This window comes from Chiloscyllium plagiosum, chromosome 5, assembly GCF_004010195.1.
Source record: "Chiloscyllium plagiosum isolate BGI_BamShark_2017 chromosome 5, ASM401019v2, whole genome shotgun sequence".
NCBI classification, from domain to species: Eukaryota; Metazoa; Chordata; class Chondrichthyes; order Orectolobiformes; family Hemiscylliidae; genus Chiloscyllium; species Chiloscyllium plagiosum.
In genome coordinates this window covers 115662085-115681759 of record NC_057714.1, presented here as the reverse complement: position 1 = coordinate 115681759, position 19675 = coordinate 115662085, and the positions used below count along the sequence as shown (strand labels likewise).

At 41.8% G+C, this 19675-nt stretch overlaps 1 protein-coding gene across 2 annotated transcripts in view; it reads left to right on the top strand.

The window, feature by feature from the left end:
* The window catches only part of vill (villin-like), a 158960-nt gene that overhangs the window by 42937 nt on the left and 96348 nt on the right, over positions 1–19675 (top strand). Inside the window, exon 1 of one of the 2 annotated variants that reach the window (XM_043690858.1) lies at positions 13135–13320. The exons of the other annotated variant lie outside the window; for it this stretch is intronic. The gene's annotated coding sequence lies outside the window, so the exon portion shown is untranslated. Of the gene's footprint in view, positions 1–13134; positions 13321–19675 lie in introns of those variants that run through there. 2 annotated transcript variants of the gene reach the window in all.

Below are 19675 nucleotides of genomic sequence, written 5' to 3'. Positions count from 1 at the left end.
CCTATCACCCTCACCTTGACCTTTTTCCACCTATCACATTTCCGACGCCCCTCCCCCAAGTCCCTCCTCCCTATCTTTTATCTTAGCCTGCTGGACAAACTTTCCTCATTCCTGAAGAAGGGCTAATGCCCGAAACGTCGATTCTCCTGTTCCCTAGATGCTGCCTGACCTGCTGCGCTTCTCCAGCAACACATTTCCATCTCTGATCTCCAGCATCTGCAGACCTCATTTTCTCTATTTATAAGGCTAGTCCAGTTCAGTTTCTGATCAATGGTAATTCCAGGATGTTGATAGTTGGGGATGGTAATGCCATTGAATGTCATGGAGTGATAGTTAGATTCACTCTTATTGGCCATATTCATGCCTGGCACAAATGCTGCTTGCCACTTGTCAGTCCTAACCTGGATATTGTCAGGGAGAGGAAGCATAGAAAATAGGAGGAGGCCATTCATCCTTCGAGTCTGCTCTGCCATTCAATATGATCATGTCTGATCATATCCAGTTCAACTTTTTGTTCCCACTTTCTTCCCCATACCCTTTGATGCCCTCACAGCTGTCACACTTTCTTAAAAACATGCAATATTTTGGCCTCAACTGCTTTCTGTGGTAGTGAATTCCACAGCTCACCACTCTGAGTGAAGAAATTTCTCTTGATCTTAGTTCTAAATGGCCTACCCCACATCCTCAGATTGTGAACCCGGTTCTGGACTCTGGTCATCAGGAACATCATGCTTACTACGTGTAGCCTTGTTAGAATGTTCTAGGTTTCTATGAGGTCCACCCACACTCTTCACGCCATTCTTGTGGCCATAGTGTTTATATGGTCGACCATTTATAGACAATGGGAATCCCTCGGATGCTAATAGTGGGAATTCAGGGTTGAGGTTCTAATGCTGCTAGGAAATCCTTCTTGTCAGCGTCTCAGTAATTGAAATTTAATCCTTTTACTAGTACCGCTTTTTCTGTGTCTGATAGGGTCCGGTTTGATAAGTTCTTTATCCATGCCCTGTGTTATTGGTTTTGTCTTTTTTCGTGAGTTTGTCAAGTTTTTTCTTCAGGTCCCGATTTTTCTTTATCTGTGTTTGTCGTTGTTTGGTGTTTATGGCTCGTTCTACCGCATCTGTCCATTCTTGATTTGTTGCTTGTTTGAATAACGGTTTTTGGCGCGCAATTTCCCGGTTGTATTTTCGGAGTCTGTGGTGGGCATCATTGATTGGTTCTCGGAGCATTCTGCGGCCATTTTGTTCTGTTAAACTTCTGGCTTGAGGTGTTTTTATCGGCGGTTTATATTGGAGACATTTTGGCAGTACCTGTTTTCTTAAACATTCATGCAGCGGGAATTCAGAAATGGTAATGCCATTCAGTGATGGTTAGATGCTCGCTTGTCAGAGATGGTCTCGGAGATTGTGCTGCATTTGGATGTAGACTGCTGAAAAGTCATGAATGGCACTGAAAAGTGCACAATTGTCAGTGAACATCTCTATTTCTGACCTTAAAATAGAGAAATCATTGATGAAGCAGTTGAAGATGATTGAGCCAAGAACATTATTCTAGGAATGCCTGCAGAGATGTCCAAGAGCTAAAAGACAGACCTCTAACAACAACTACCATCATGCATTGTGATGCCAACCAGTGGAGAGATTTCCCCCGATTTCCGTTGTTTCTAGTTTTCTACACAAAATCAAATGTGGCCTCGATATCAAAGATAGTCACTCTCATCTCACCTCTGGAATTCAGCTCTTTTGTCCATGTGGATCCAAGTTAATGATTTTGGCAGAAAAGCAAACTGAGCACCATTTGCAAGTTATACTGCTAAACAAATGCTGTTTGATAGCACTGCTGATGATGCATTCCATCACTTTACTGATGATTGAGAGTAGACTGATGGAGGTGATAATTGGCTAGGATTTGTGTTCCTTTTTGTATACAGGATATTCCTGGGCAACATTTCACATTGTCAGGTAGATACCAGCGTTCTGGAACAGCTTGGCTAGTGACATGGCAAGTTTTGGAGCACATGTCATCCACACTATTGCCAGAATATTATGAAAGCAGTTGCAGTATTCAGTGCCTTCGGACATTTTTTGATATATGGAGTGAGTCAAATTGGCTGTAGAATGGAATCTGTGACACAAGAGACATCTGGAAGAGTCATCATCCACTTGGCATTTCTGGCTGAAGATTGTAGCAAGTGCTTTAGTGTTATCTTTGACACGGATATGTTGTGCTCCACCATCATTCAGGATGGAGAATAAAACCAGAAAATAATGGAGAAATTCAGCAGATCTAGAGGCCTATGCAGGGAGAGAAACAGTTACTTTTTCAAGTCTAATGTGTTATGATTTGTTTTACTTTAATGAGCTGGTCTCTCACTAAAATGTAATCACACAGTGCTGCAGATTTTGCTTTAACATTAAAATGTATTAACAAAAGAAATGAATATAAAATAAACCAAACTATCTTCTATAACACAAAAATAAAGATTAAATACATAGTAAAAAGTATAACCTCATTAATACCAAAACACACCTTTTAAAGAATATCCAAAACACATTCCTAGAACAGCACCCAAAACATCCCTTGTACGATACCCCAAAACACCATTCAAAATCATCTGACCAAAGTCCCTGTCTCTAACACTTTGATTGGTTTAATTATCTATGATTGTAAGTTATAGACTGGAACTGGCACTATTCAGGTATCTGAGCTTAAATGCACTCAGTGTCCAATAATCTCTTCAGAGTTTATTCCAACACTTTATTCTGGGACTAACACCATTCCTTTCCTCTATAGTTTCATTATATTCCTTCATGGGACTTCACAGAAGTGCTCAAAATCCTCTCTAAGGTGTGGGTATTTCCCTTAAGCTTATACAAACCTTATCTGGCCTACTAATTTATACAAAACCCAAGAATTCTGAAGCTAGGCCTCAAAAACGGTTTTAAAAGAAATCATCATGAGCTTCAGAAATACCACCATTGAAATACATCAGCCTCTCAAATTCCCAGTCTTGAGCTGTTATCTGTTTTTTAAGTTTATCCCATTGAGCAAAACATATTGTGAGTGTTCTCGTTGTGGAGATGGGACTTCATCTCCAAAAGGATTGATCATATATCAGTAGGTCATGGATAAATGCACCTGTAGCAGGCAAACTGGTGAGGACTAGGTCAAGTATGTTTTTCCCTCTCGTTGATCCCCTTACTACTTGCTGCAGGCTCTGTGTAGCAGCACCGTCCTTTGGGACTTGGCCTGCTTGATCAGTAGTTGGCAATGCCACTCTTGGTGATAGATATTGAAGTATTCCAAACTAAAGTAAATTCTGTACCCTTGCTACCCTCAGAGTTTCCTCTGATTGCAGTTCAACATGGAGACATACTGATTCATCAGTTTTTTCTTGGAGGGGGTGGGGATACAGTCTTAAAATTAGGAGTCAAGCCATTTAGAACTAAATAAAAAACCAAAATAATTGCAGATGCTGGAAGACAGAAAGAAAAACAGAAATTGCTCAAAAATCTCAGCAGGTCTGGCAGCATCTGTGAAGAGAAATCAGTTAATGTTTCGGGTCAAAGGGTTATCGAGATGTACAGCACGGAAACAGATTCTTTGGTCCAACCCGTCCATGCCAACCAGCTACCCTCACCTAATCTAGTCCCACTTACCAGCACTTCGCCCATATCCCTCCAAACCCTTCCTCTTCATATACCCATCCAAATGACTTTTAAATGTTGCAATTGTTCAAGCCTTCACCACTTCCTCTGGCAGCTCATTCCATACATGCACCACCTTCTGCATGAAAAAGTTGCTCTTTAGGTCCCTTTTACATCTTTCCCCTCTACCCTGAACCTATGCCCTCTAGTTCTGGATTCCCCACCCTAGGGAAAGTCTAATGACCTGAAGAAGAGTTCTGGAGAAGGGTCACTGGACACAAAATATTAACTCTGATTCTTCTCCATAGATGCTACCAGACCTGCTGAGATTTTCCAGCAATTTCTGTTTTTATTTCCATTTAGAACAGGGATGAAAATAAATTTCTTCACTCAGGTGATGAATCTTTAGAATTCTCTGGCTCAGATGGTTATGAATGATCATTGAGCGAGTTTAAGATAGAAATTAATAAATTTCCAGATATTAGATATTAAGAGATATAAAGATACATGGGGAAGAAGTGGAAAAATGGTGTGAAGGTAGAAGATTAGTCATGATGTAGTAGAATGGCAGAACAGGCAGCCAAGGTCTCAACAGTCTACTCTTGCTCCAATTTACTACGTTCCAATGAGTAGGTCTTAGTTAAAGATTTCTCAGGATGATATTTATTTGTCCATCTCTCTCCCCTACATATCATTGCTTGAAAATCTTCACTATGCAATGGCACAGTAGACACTATCAGCACTTCAGAGAATGAAATTTATCATCTTAATTGGCCTGAACTACACCCAATTCTAGATCCTCAACAATGTGGTTCGCTGTCTGAAACAGCCAAGTAGTTTACGGGCAATTAGGGAGGGACAACTTCCAATGACAACCACATCCCGTGACTGAAAACATTTTTAACAATATGTCATACCTCATCTTACCAGGTCAATAGACCTAAACTGCGCTAGAGCCTTCACTTGTATCAGTGACAACTGGTGTCCCACAGGGTTCAGTGTTGGGGTTGCAGCTGTTCACTTTCTATATTAATGATCTGGATGAAGGGACTGAGGGCATTCTGGCAAAATTTATCAAAGATATGAAGTTAGGTGGACAGACAGGGCAGTATTGAGGAGATGGGGAGGCTGCAGAAAGGTTAAGACAGTTTAGGAGTGTAGTCTAGGAAATGGCTGATGAAATTCATCGTGAGCAAATGAGAGGTTTGCACTTTGGAAAAAAGAATGCAGGCATGGACTATTTTCTAAACAGTGAGAAAATTCATAAAGTCAAAGTACAAAGGGATCTGGGAGTGCTAGTCCAGGATTGTTAAAGGTTAACTTGCAGGTTGAGTCCATGATTAAGAAAGCTAATGTAATATTGTCATTTATCTCAAGAGGGTCAGAATATAAAAGCAGTGATGTGCTTCTGAGACTTTATAAAGGTCTAGTTAGGCCCCATTTAGAATACTGTGTCCAATTTTGGGCCCCACACCTCAGGAAGGACATACTGGCACTGCAGCGTGTCCAACGGAGATTCACATGGATGATCCCTGGAATGATAAGCCTAACATACGAAGAACGGCTGAGGATCCTGAGATTGTATTCATTTAAAGTTTAGAAGGTTGAGGGGAGATCTAATAGAAACTTACAACATAATGCATGGCTTAGAAAGGGTGAACACTGGGAAATTGTTTCCATTAGGACCCGTGGGCACAGCCTTAAAATTAGAGAGGGTCAATTTAGAATGCAAATGTGAAGACATTTCTTTCGCTAGAGAGTGGTGGGCCTATGGAATTCATTGCCACGGAGCGCAGTGGAGACCAGGATGTTAAATGTCTTCAAGACAGGGATTGATAAATTCTTGATCTCGCAAGGAATTAAGGGCTACGGGGAGAGTGCGGGTAAGTGGAGTTGAAATGCCCATGAGCCATGATTAAATGGAGGAGTGGACCTGATGGGCCGAATGGCCTTAGTTCAGCTCCTATGTCTTATGGAAGAAACAATCGATGAGTGATGACCACAGTTTAACAGGGCTCACTGGATAGGATCAGAGTCGAGTTGATAAAACTGTTAGGCATAACTCCTGGAGATTTTGTCACATGACTCCGCATCGCCAAAGGCTCCATGTCCATTCTCCCACCAGTGGTTGCCCGGTGTGCCAAATTCTCATTGCCTCACTTTCAAGTGACCATCCTTCTTCATTATTCAATTGGATAATGCTTGACTATCTAATAAATTTCCTTAATTTCTGCAGACTCTAGTGTTTGCAAAGCTGATTACAATGCACACAAAATAATTTTTAAAAAGGCTCCCATAACTTGTTTATTGCGGTGCTCAGCAGTCACATAAATTGCAGAAGGCCATTTAGCCCATCTTGATTTTGCTTGCTCTTTGAAAGTGTAGTTGTACAAGGAGAAAGTGAGGTCTGCAGACGCTGGAGATCAAAGCTGAAACTTTTTTGCTGGAACAGCACAGCAGGTCAGGCAGCATCTAGGGAACAGAAGATTCGACGTTTCGGGCACATGCCCTTCTTCAGGCTTGTAGTTGTACAAGCCCTAATTGCTTGCTTCTGTATATTGAGGAGAAAGTGAGGTCTGCAGATGCTGGAGATCAGAGATGGAAATGTGTTGCTGGAAAAGCGCAGCAGGTCAGGCAGCATCTAGGGAACAGGAGAATCGACGTTTCGGGCATTAGCCTTTCCTGAAGAAGGGCTAATGCCCGAAACGTCGATTCTCCTGTTCCCTAGATGCTGCCTGACCTGCTGCGCTTTTCCAGCAACACATTTCCATATCTGCTTCTGTATATTATCCACCCTCCAAGAATCTGCCAAACTCACAAAAATATTTACAGAATCAGACTCCACCAGTTTTACTAGTAGAATGTTACTGTAATCTTTAATTCCTGTAGATGCATTTGCAACAGGAGGAGGAGCCCATTCAGTCCCTTAAGTATGGCATCCAAGTATCTCAAGACAAAATTCTATAGAGTCATACAGCATGGAAACAGACCCTTTGATCCAACTTGTCCATGCCAAACAGGTTTCCCAAACTATACCCATTTGCCTGTATTTGGCTCATTTCCCTCTAAACTTATCCTATTCATGTACCTGTTCAAATGGCTTTTAGATGTTGTCACCATACATGCATCTATCACTTGCTCTGGCAGTTTATTCCACATATGAACCACCCTCTGTGTGAAAATGTTGCCCCTCAGGTTCCTTCTAAATCTTTCTCCTCCCACCATAAAATTATGCTCTCTAGTTTTGAACTCTCCTACCCTAGGGAAAAGACCTTTGCTATTCACCTTATCTATTCCCCATTGATAAACCTCAAAAAAGGTCACCCCCTCAACCTCCTACACTCCAGTGAAAAAAGTCCCAGCCTCTCCTTATAACTCAAATCCTCCAGTCCTGCTAGCATCCTTGTAAACCTTTTCTATACACTCTCCAATTTAATAATATAATTCGTATTGCAGGATGATCAAAACTGTACACAGTACACCAAAAGTGGCCTTACCAACATCCTATACAACCACAACATGACATCCAACTTTAACCTTCTTTAACACTCTGTTTACCCTGTGACTCCACTTTCGCGTGACTATGTACTTGAACCCTCAATTCTCTGTGTTCAATAACCCTCCTCAAGACCATTAACTGTGTAAGTCCTACCATTATTCGTCTTACCAAAATGCAACATCTCGCAATTACCTAAATTAAAATCCACTGCCACTTCTTGACCATTAGCTCAATTTATCAAGATCCCTTTGTAATCTTAGATAACTTTCATACAACCAATTTTGTACTTATCTGCAATTTTACTAACTGGGTTTCCTATATTCTCATCCAAATCATTTATATAAATGACAGATAGTTGCTTGGTAGCACAACCTTACTACTTCTGAAAATTTCAAAGGGTAGAAAATTTATATATCAGAAGATAAAAAGTTTTGATGGGTTTGCATTTTGATTCTTAATGATCAAGCTGTTGCATGATGCAACTATTATCCACCCCCACTACTACCACAAAAGGTACATTTCCTGATGTGTTCCTTTTGTCTGCAGAAGAATGGGCCTTCCATATGAGTATATGTTTCTTCTAGCAAACAGGTGAGTTATATTGTGAGTTCATCTGATTCCCTTAAATTGTTTCTAGTGCCATTATTAGCACATTTGGGATTGGTCATTGGGTGGTGTCCAATTGTTGAATCACATCTAATGTTAGACATTATATTCTGAGTTTTGTAAACACAGTTTGCCACAGTTGGTACTCTTATCTGTGCGAATAGCAAAAGAGACCTGTAGTTTATTGTCAATGAAATATATGCCCTATGCACCTGACATTGCCTCAGCAATAACATTCATATGCCATAATTACTCAATGGTGTTGAAGGCAGAACACCTTTTGGTCTGTCATCAGCATCTTGTTGGAAATACTATTGTTATAACTCTGTCTATTAGTAGATTGTGTTGGTAACAAAATGCTTCAATATCTGAAGAGTTGCAAATAGAACTGAACATTGTGAAATAATCAGCAAACATCCCTACTTCTGTCTTTATGACTGTTACGAACCAAGCAGGACCCCGCAAAATATATTAAGAAGATAGCCCAGACCCTAACTTTTTCTTTTTTTAAAGGCAGATGTGAAGTAGATATCCCAGGAGTGATGCAGCTGGTCAAACCATTTGGCTTTAAGCGAACAGAATGTATTTGAACACAACAGCTGAAACACAAACAAACGAAAACATAACTTAAAGCAACTTAATTATTTGAAGACCCAACCAACTTGATACAGCAACTTAACTAATGAGCTGTTCCAATTCCTTCAACATCCCATGAACATAGCCCTTCGGAAAAGTAAATTCCAACACAGGTTCTTACAGGCAAGAGGAAATAGCTTCCAAAGACATTTCAGAGAGAAAGGCAGTCAGGAACCATCTGCTGAAAGTTGGAACCTTGCTGCACTGCAAGCAGCTTCTGACTGCCTGGTAAAGCTAAACCAAACTAGAAAAAAAACTAAATTGGGAGAACTGGCCACTCCCCTGCCATTATTAGACCTATGGGCACCTCTTGAAAAAAACCCAAGGACAAAATAACCTTTTTAAATGGGCAGCATCACATGAAGGAAGGAAGTTTATTGATGGAGCAGCTGAAGATGCTTGGGCCTAGGACACTACTCTGGGGAACTTGAGGGTTCTTGTGGTGCAATGGCAATATCTCTATTTCTGAGTCACATGCTCCAGAGGTATGTGATAACATCTCTGAACAGGTTAATTAGAAATTTATCTTCACTGTGGAACTCATGCAGTGATGTCCTGGAGCTGAGATAGTTGACTTCTGCAACTGCAATCATCTTCCTTTGAACTAGATATCACTCCAACCACTGGACAGTATTCATTCTGAATCCTACTGATTTTAGTCTTACTGGGGTGCTTTAATGGTATACTCAATCAAATACTGCCTTGACATTAAGGGCAGTCATTCTATAGTCATCCCTGGAGTTCAGCTCTTTAGTTCTAGGTTCCTGAAGAGCTTATGCTCGAAATGTTGACTCCTGCTCTTCAGATGCTACCTGACTGGCTGTGCTTTTCCAGCACCACATATTTCGACTCTGATCTCCAACATCTGCAGTCCTCACTTTCTCCCAGATAAGAATGTCTGCATGACAGTGATCTATATGTGACTATAACTCTGTACCAATAGATTTAGAATCTTAACTATCCCCTGTAATGGTATAGAAACCACTCGAATTGCGTCAAACTTTTACCAGCTGCACAAGAAGAAATGGTCAGTATTGCATTCTGGTTTAGACTGTGGCCTCACATCCTGAGAATGAATGTTGGAGGCCTGCAAATTAGACCTCTTCATGTATTGTTGAATGGGTCACCATGTAATAGTGTGAAGAGAGAGCAAGAGACAGTGATGGGAAGCAGAGAAAACATTTGTGGGGTCAGTATCTATCCAAGCAATTGAGATTACATCCAGGGTGGTACTAAAGGGATGCTACATTATTGGGGGTGTTGACTTTCAGTTGAGATATTGAACTGAACTTCCATTTATCCTCTCAGTTGAACATGAAAGATCCCATGGCAGTATTTTGACAAGCAGGAGCTTGTCCTGGGATTCCTGCCAATATTTATCCCTCGTATCAATATGACTGAAGCAGATTGTCTGGGAACGTAGTGACAGTACAGGGAAAATTCTGTTAAGTTCTTAAGAGAGAAATCCTGGGATCCCGAAAGACACCCTAATATAATGCAAGATCTTTCTTTCTTTAATTGACATGTAATCTGAGAAAGAGAGTGGCAGGAAACCATGAACTTTGTTGCTCTGCTGGAAACCATTTAGGTTTTTCTGTTTCCTCCTTTCATTCTTTGTCTTTGTTTTACTGTCCTTTGAGTCAGGGTATCAACCCAAGCTCCCCCCTCCTAATCATTTTTCTGTCAACAGATCTGTCAGGTTTATTTGAAAGCAATGCCCATGGTATTGATAAACCCTTCCCCCTCCTCATATTCTAGCCAACTTCACTGCCCAGGATAAAGCAGGAAGTGTGGCCAATTTGGTGAGACACAGAAGGTGGAAGCAACAACTTGTATGTGTTTGAACATAGTGTGGAAGTCTCAAAGTGCTACTCACAGACACAGTATATGAAAATGGTCAGCAAACTAAGGAAGGAGACACTTGGAATAGGTTATCAGAAACTAGAAGACAATGGGGACTGCAGATGCTGGAGAAATCAGAGTTAATGTTCTTAAGGAGAGAATTTCCATAATCATCTGCGAAGGACTATGTGGAGGTTGATTGATAAGGATGTCATAGGTTACGTAAGGTTAGGGGTGGTGTGCAGACAGGAAAGTGGAGTTGAGACCTCAATCAGATCACTGAAGGGGGCTGGGACCACAGCTTACAATTTGTATAAATGACTTGGGTAAAGGAATAGAACATACAGTTGCCAAATTTGCTTTATTCAGAAAGTTAGGTAGGAAATTAAGTTGCACAGGTGGCAAAAAGAGCCTAAAAGATATAAACAAGTTAAGTGAATGAGCAAAGATATAGCATATAAAATAAAATGTGGAAAAAAATGCAAAATTGTCCATTCTGGCAAAAAGAATAAAAAATCATTGTCAAAATTATGAGAGATTACAAAGTTCTGAGATACAGAGGGATTTGGATGTCCTTGTGCATGAATCACAAAAGTTAGTATACAGATACAGCAAGTAATTAGGAAAGTAAATAGAATGTTATTATTTAGTGCAAGGGGAACTGAAAGCAAAAGTAGAGAGGTTGTGCTTCAGCTATATAGAGCACTGATGAACATAACTGAAGAACTATGTACAATATTGGTCACCCTAGTGAGTTTTGAGAAGACTTGTAGCTCAGGTTGAGGTTCTGGATGCAAGTTTCCTCACTAGGCTGCAAGATTCAGTTTCAGACGTTTCATCACCATACTAGGTAACATCATCAGTGAGCCTCCAGTGAAGCACTGGTGTTAGTGACCCACTTTCTACTTATGTGTTTAGGTTTCCTTTGGTTGATGATGTCAGTTCCTGTTCCTTTTCTCAGAGGGTGATAAATGGGGTCCAAGTCAATATGGTTGGACCCCATTTATAGTTGGAAGAGTTCTAGTTGGAATGCCTTGCTTCTAACAAGTCCTGTGTGTCTCTGTTTGGCTTGTCCTAGGACTGATGTGTTGTCCCAGTCAAAGTGGTGTCCCTCCTCATCTGTATTTAAGGATACTAATGAGAGTGTCTCTTTGTGACTAGTTGATGTTCTTGTATCCTGGTGGCTAGTTTTCTGCCTGTTTGTCCAATGTAATGATTGTTGCAGATCTTGCAAGGTATTTTGTAAATGACATTAGTTTTGCTTGCTGTCTCTATGGGGTCTTTCAAGTTCATTAGCTGCTGTTTTAGTGTGTTGGTGGGTTTGTGGGCTACTATGATATCAAGAGGTCTGAGTAGTCTGGTAGTCAGTTCCGAAATGACTTTGATGTAGGGGATAGTGGCTAGGGTTTCTGGACACGTTTTGTCTGTTTTTTGGGTTTGTTGCTGAGAAATTGGCAGATTATGTTCATTAGGTACCCATTCTTTTTGAATATGCTGTATAGGTGATTTCTCTGCTCTTCGTAATTCCTGTGTGCTGCAGTGTGTGGTGACTTGCTGAAATAATGTTCTAATGCAGCTTCGTTTGTGGGTTTTGGGATAGTTGCTTCTGTAGTTCAGTATGTGGTCCGTATGTGTTGTTTTCCTGTGGACGTTGGTTTGAAGTTCCCCACTGGCTGTTTGCTTTACTGTGACATCTAGGAATGGCAATTTGTTGTTGTTGATGTTTTCCTCCTCTTTAGTGAATTTTACACCAATAAGGATCTTAATGGTCTTGAAGGTTTCCTCTAATTTGTTTCGTTTAGTAATGACAAAGATGTCGTCAATGTAACAGACCCAAAGTTTGGGTCGAATAGTTGGCAGAGTTTTTTGTTCGAGTCTCTGCATTACTGCCTCTGCTAATTGGTCACCCTACTTTAAGGAATGATGTAAATACATTAAAGGCAGTTCAGAGTTGAATTACTGGGGACTACCATTGGAATGGGGGGGTTGGGAGTTGGCAGAATAGGTTGTATTATGATGAAATGTTAGACAAACTATGCAAAGTTGAGAAGAGTAAGAGGTCACTTGATTGAAACATAGAAGATCCTGAGGGGTCTGAACAAGGTAGAATTGGAGAGAAGTTTCCTCTTATGGCAGAATCTAGAACTAGGAGCCACTGTTTAAAGATCAGGGATCACCAAGTTTTAACAATTTGTTTTACCTCTGAGGCTGGTGAATCAATGGAACGCTCTTCCTCAAAATATTTTGGAAGCAGAGTCCTTGAATGTTTTTAAGGCAGAGAATAAATTGATTCTTGTTAAGTATGGGCATGAAAGATTTTTGTGGATTAGATAGAAATGCAGATTTAAGGCTACAATTGAATCAGCCATAATCTTAATGAATGGTGAAGCAGGCTGTATCCGAATGGCCTACTGGTAGGTAAATCGGGAATTTGTTATTGTTGTGTCACCAACCTTAGCAGACCTTGTTGGAGAGAAGCAATTTAACCTGAGGGCCACCAGACGAGGGGAGAGGTTGAGAAGGAGAGTCCTTCATGGTAACCTCAAACCAGTGGAGGGAATTGAACCCACACTGTTGACATCTCACTGCCCTGCAAACTAACAATCCAGAGTTTAGATCAAAGTGGTGCTGGAAAAGCACAATCCAGCCAACTGAGCTAAACCGATTCCCAGTCAGGATATTATCAAGGTGCGGAAAGGCCTGCTTCTACCCCCAGCATTTTCTTGTTGAAGGGACCTGACCCCCGAATGGTGCTCTCTACTAGACGAGGAAGTGGGCAGAGGTGGAGTAAATAAAAATGTTTGAATTCCTGAGTCATCAGAGGGTTTTGTTTGGAGTTTTTCTTCCCTCTGGCTGGATGCTGCCTCCCAGTTTGATGACTGAGGGAGCAGGTTCTGCAGGCGTGGTCACAGACTGGAGTGTTTCTGTCTGTGTGTGTGGGGGGGGGTGGGAGTGAAGCACAGTCAGTCAGTCAGAGAGCTGCTCAGGTGAACAGTACCAGGGCAGGTAGAACGCGTCACTCCCACAGAAACTTCTGGAAAAAAAAAGGTCACCTCACCGTGGTCCGTTGGAAAATCACCCCACCTCGAGGTAGGGACGTACTTCGAAGTTTGCACGACGGTTACCTTCTCCTTTCGGGAAGCGGGGGGTTGAGAGAACATTCTGGATTCCCTGTCGCTCGCGCGTACGTGCGCGCGCGCATTCGGCGAGGGTCGGGCGGCGGTGGGCGCGAGGGTCTGGAGACGAGGGAGCGACATGGGGCGCAGGGAGAAGGCGAGTCTGTGGCAGCTGGAAGGTGGAGGGGTGGGGCGCAGAGGAAACTGGAACCTCTTTTCAGTTTAATTCCAGGCGGGCGAGAGGCAAAGGATACCCCTGGTTGGGGGTGAGGTGAGGTGAGAGAGGAGGAGGGGGGGTGGAGAGGAAGGTCTTGGCGATGAGGCAGTGTGAAGGTGAAGAGCAAAGAAGGCAGGAAACCAACCCACCGAGAGTTCCACGTCATTAATCCTTTAAAACTTCGTCAAAATCTGGCTGGCACATTTTTAAAAAAAAACACGGAAATATGGCGAGGGAAGGGGTAACCCTCTTCCCCCAGTACGGGGAGGGGGAGTCACTTGGAGCTTAGAGACTGATCAGTTTTGGGTGAGGTTGAAGGCTGGAGTTTGAAGTTGCAGTAGATCCGATTAACTATGAGGGAGGGCAAACTTTCGAGGGACTGAATAGCGTCCTTTTGATGCAGCTATTCCTGTTAAGAGGGCGGGGTATCTAGGTCCCTCATTTTCCCTCAAAAAGACGAATTGATTTTTTTTTTAAAAAAAGGCATTTTCGGTGTTGTCTTACAGCAACAGTTAAAATTGCGCATTTTTCCATTTCCCTTGCTGTACCTGCAAATTAAATTTACGTGATTCAGCTAAAGAACACAGCACAGCAAATGAGCATCCTGGACCTTTTTAAATATACAAGACAAATCAGATCAATATGTGTCATTCGCAAGTTCTACTGATCTTCCAGGGAGTCTCTGGCAGCGCAGTAACAGGGAATGGGAGAGTTTAGAACAGAATGTAAACTAGATGCAGGTGGCCTTGCTCCTTATGTTTTTCCTCCGATGTGTTCCTGAATTTGTACTTCAGTCCCGAAGGCATGCACCATCGCTTGGGGTGGGGAGGTATAAGAAAACCTTGCATTTCTATAGCACCTTTCACAACCTCAGAATATCCAGGTGTGCTTTATAGTCAATTAAGTACTTTTGAAGTGTGGTCACTGTAATAACATGGGGAACATGGCTTCCAATTTACATGCTGCAAGCTCCCACCACAAAATGTGATAATGACTACATAATCTGTTTCTCTGATGTTGGTTGAGGGATGAATATAGACAAGGGCAGCAGGAAAAGCCCCATGTGCCCCTTGCCCTATTTTGAAATTTGAGTTTTGGGGTCTTTTACATTCACCACAAAAGGCAGAAGGGCCATTAGTTTTATTCACTAGTGCAAAGTGGGTGTCACTGACTGGCCAGCATTTATTGCCAGTATGTAATTATCCTTCAAATGATGGTGGTGAACTCTCTTCTTAAACCACTGCAGTAGGTGGACCCACAATGCCATTAGGGAGGGAATTTCAGGATTTTGACCCAGCGACAGTGAAGGAATGGTGATTTATTTCTATGTCAGAATGTGAGTGGCTTGGAGAGGAACCTGCAGGTTGTGGTATTCCCATGTATGTGATGCCCTTGTCCTTCTAGATTGACAATGCACCTTCAACAATGTAGCAATCCCTCAGTACCACACTGGAGATATTATCCAGACCTTGGGGCATGCCCTACATGTAAAGGCAGGGATGTTGGCAGGAATGGTTATATTGGGGTGAAAGGTTACTCTATAGGGGTATGGTGGTGAAGGGTTTGTGGGGGGAGGCTGGGAAAGGATGTGCCCAGGTAGCAAATGATGGCATGAGAGTGACACCATCACCTGGGCTGCCTTCTTGCTGGTGGACCACTTGCCATTGATCTGGAAAGCATCAACTATCTGCAAGAGCACACCTCTGTCCCACCCCATGCAAGTGCAAATAAAATCCAGGTTTGATTGGAATTATTAAGAGTTAAGTAAACATTCCAACATTTGTACGGGCCATAGTGCTGTGTTCTTTAGCTGAATCATGTAAATTTAATTCGCAGGTATAGCAAGGGAAATGGAAAAATGGGCAATTTTTACTGTAGCTGTAAGACAACATCAAAAATATCTCTTTTTTAAGAAAAAGGATGTAATTAGAATTACATTAGAAGCAGTTCAGAGAACATTCACTCAATTAATTCCTGGCATGAAGTGCTTACCTTGTGAAGATTGGTGAACAGTTTGCGCCTGTATGCAGTGGAATTTAGTCGAATGAGAGGTGTTCTTCCTAAAACATGTAAGATCCTGAAGTGACTTGAAATGATGGATTCTGAGTGTAAAACTAGGGCACACAGCTTAGAAATAAGAGATTTCCCTTTAAAGACTGGAGACATTTGTTATAAAAAATCACCTCTTTCTTGTTCTTCTAAACTTCAAAATGTATAGAAACAGTCTGCTGATATTTACCAAAATGGTTCCAGGTATAAAGAAGTTCAGGTACACGAGGGACTGAAGAACAAGGATTGTTTCTCTTAGACCAGATAAGGTTTATGGGGAATTTAATAATCAGGATCAAAATCATGAGCAGTTTTAATAGAGCAAGTAAGGAGAAACTATTTCTATGGCAGCAGAGTTGATAATCAGAGGGATTCAGAATTAAGTGTAGAGAATGTGGTGCTGGAGAAGCACAGCAGGTCAGGTAGCATCCGAGGAGCAGGAGAATCAATGTTTCGGGCATAAGCCCTTCATCAGGATCCAGAATTAAGGTAATTAGTAAACTTGGAGTAGGAGAGAGGAAAAGGATGTTGGATGTTCATGCTGCAGTGATTCTGGTCGCAGAAACCACCTCTCAGTTCATTTCACCTTATCAGTATGTAAGTGCATGCACAGCAACTTCCCACAAATAGATTTATGTTTTATGTTTATAACAATAAAATTGTTAATTCATTTTAATAAGATACTCGATTCATTGTGTTATAATGATTTAGAATGTATCACTGAATGGACTATGGAGGGAAATTCAGTAAAACTTTAGTAAAAGAGAATTAATGAATATATTTAAATAAGGATATTTGCAGGCCAATAGGGAGAGAACAGGGCAGTCACAACCTGAATAGCTTCCTTCTGTGCTGCAAGGCATTCTATAGTGAGTTGTTCAGGTGCACTGAGCAAGCCCCAGCATATAAACCACCAGTTTGGCTGCTGTGTAATGGGCGAGGCTATTATAATGTATTGACAGCATTCCTGGGATTACTGTTATGAGGCCTTCAGGGGATCAATGTTGTTTAGAGTGCAGCTGGCCTGAGATTCAACATGCAGACACCCAAATGGGCCTGCAGTAGCTGCTGTGGTAATCATAGAATCATACAATCAAAATACAGAGGTAGCCATTCTGTTCATCAGTCTGTACTACTAAAAATATACTACTTTCCTGAACTAGGCCCTTAGCCTTGAATGTCGTGACATTTCTAGTACTCATCCAAGTATATTTTAAAAGGTTATGCGATTTTCTGCCTCAACTACCCTCCCAGATGGTGCACTCCAAACCCCCACCACCCTCTAGATAAAAAAGGTTTCCTCAAAACGACTCTCTAAACCTCCTGCCTTTCACTTAAAAATTATGACCCTCTGTTGTTGACCCTTCAACTAAGGGGAACAATTGTTTTCTATTCACCCTGTCCAGACATCTCATAAATTGATACATCTGAATCAGTCTCTGTTAAACCTTCCTGCTCCAAAGAAGATATCTGGAGCTTATTCAGACTCTTCATTGCTGAAATGCTCCATCCCAGGAACTATCCTGGTGAATCTCCTTTGCACTCCCTCCAGTACAATCATATCTTTTCTCTAGTGTGATGACCAGACCTGCACAGTACTCTGACTGAGGCCTTACCAAAGTTCTGTACAGCTCCAATATAGCCTCCCTGTTGTTATAATCTATGCTTTTGACCGATAAAGACAAGTGTCCTGTATGCTGCCTTCTCTATTCCTCTGGGCTTCCTAGTATCTTGCCATTCATTGAGTACTTCTCATCTTGTTCCTTCTGTCAAAATGCATCATCCAATAGTTATCAGGGTTAAATTCTATCTCCACCAATCTGCCCATCTGACCAATTCATTTATATCCTCCTGTGACCTAACACCTTCCTCCTCAGTATAAACAACCCGCCAATCTTTGCATCAACCACAAACTAACTTGTCATCTCTCTTATCTACATTTATGAATATCACAAACAGTAAAGGATCCAGCACTAATCCCTGTGGTATTACACGGCTCCAGTCACACACACAGCCTGGGGTAACTTTGTGAGGTGAAGTGAAATGGGAACTAAGATTTGCAAAGGAGGCTCACTAAACGTTTCTGGGATGAAGGAGATTTGTCTTAAGAAGGAAGGTTGGGCCTGTAAACATTTGAATTTAGTACAATGAGACTTTTAATTTACTTGTGGGATGTGGACAAACAAGGCAGGAGAATATATAGAGTCATACAGCATGGAAACATCTTTTGGTACAACCAGTCCATGCCAAACATAATCCCAAACTAAACTAGTCCCTCCTACCTGCTCCTGGCCAATATTCTTCCAAATCTTTCCTATTTGTGTACCTATCCAAATGTCTTTTCAATTTGTAATTGTACCTGCATCCAATACTTCCTCAGGAAGCTCATTCTGCATGTAAGCCATCATCTGTGTAAAAACATTTCCTGCTGAGGGAGGCAGGCGAGGAAATTGCTGGGACCTTATACAAAATCTTTATCAAGTAACTCACCTCCTGACACCCAAAGTCCTTCCACTATCTACAAGGCATAAGTCAGGAGTGTGATGAAATACTGCCCACTTGACTGGATGGGTGCAGCTCCATCGAAACTCAAGAGACTTGACACCATCCAGGACAAAGCAACCTACTTGATTGGCACTGCATCTACAAACATTCAATCCCTCCAGCACCGGTACTCTGTAGCAGCATCATGTACTACCTACAAAATGCACTACAGAAATTCAAAGATCCTGAGACAGCACCTTCCAAACCCACGACCACTTCTACCTAGAAGGGCAAGGGCAGCAGGTACTTGGGAACACCACCACCTGCAAGTTCCCCTCCAAGCCACTCACCACCCTGACTTGGAAATATACCGCCGTTCCTTCATATTTGTTGGGTCAAATTCCTGGAATTCCCTTCCTGCCAGCATTGTGGGTCAACCCACAGCAAGTGGACTGCAGCAATTCAAGAAGGCAACTCACCATCACCTTCTCAAGAGCAAATAGGGATGGGCTATCAATACTGGCCAGGCAGAGACACTCAAGTCCCACAATTGAATAATAAAAAAAACCAAAGATGATTGAGGGCAGGGTGTTGCCAAAATGGACTTTACCAAGACCTTTGACAAAGTCCCCCATGGCAGGCTGATACAAAAGCTGAAATCACATGGGATCCATGTTGAACTGGTAAGACGGACCGCAGAATTTGCTTAGTCTTAGAAAACAGAGAGTAGCAGTGGGTGTTTTTCAGACAAGAGATTTGTCATCAGTGGCCTTCCACAGAGGTCAGTGTTGAGACCCATGTTCTTTGTAACATTGTACACATGCATGATTTGGAGGAGAATGTGGTTGGCCTTATTCGTAATTTTGCAGATGATAAAAAGATTGGGGGAGATGCGGATATTGAGGATGATGATTGCCAGAGGATACAGCAAATTATAGATAGGCTGAAGAGTTGGGTGGAGAAATTGCAGATGGAGTTTAGTCTGGACAAATACGAGGTGATGCATTTTGGAAGATCTATTGTAAGTGGGAAGTATACAGTAAATGGCAGAACCCTAATAGCTTCAACATACAGAGGGATCTGGGCTTACAGTCCCCAGTTCCCTGAAAGTGACAACACAAGTGGATAAGGTGCTCAAGAAGACATATGGCACGCTTGCCTTCATTGGCAGGACATAGACTATAAAGATTGGCAAGTCTTGTTGCAGCTGTATAGTACTTTAGTTAGGGCACATTTGGAATATTGTGTCCAGTTTTGTTTGCCACACTACCACTGGAGGATTTGGAGAGGGTACAGAAATGGTTTACCAGCATGTTACCTGGTTTGGAGGGTATTAACTGTGAGGGGAGATTGGACATACTTGGTTTGTTTTCATGTGGCTGAGGGGAGACCTGATAGAAATGTACAGAATTATGAGAGGCACGGATAGAACTGATAATGGGAGTCTTTGTCCCAGGGTAGAAATGTCATTATTGAATTGAATTGAATTGAATTGAATTTATTGTCCCGTGTCCCGAGGCACAGTGAAAAGCTTTGTCTTGTGAGCAATACAGGCAGATCACAGAGTTAAGTAGCATAG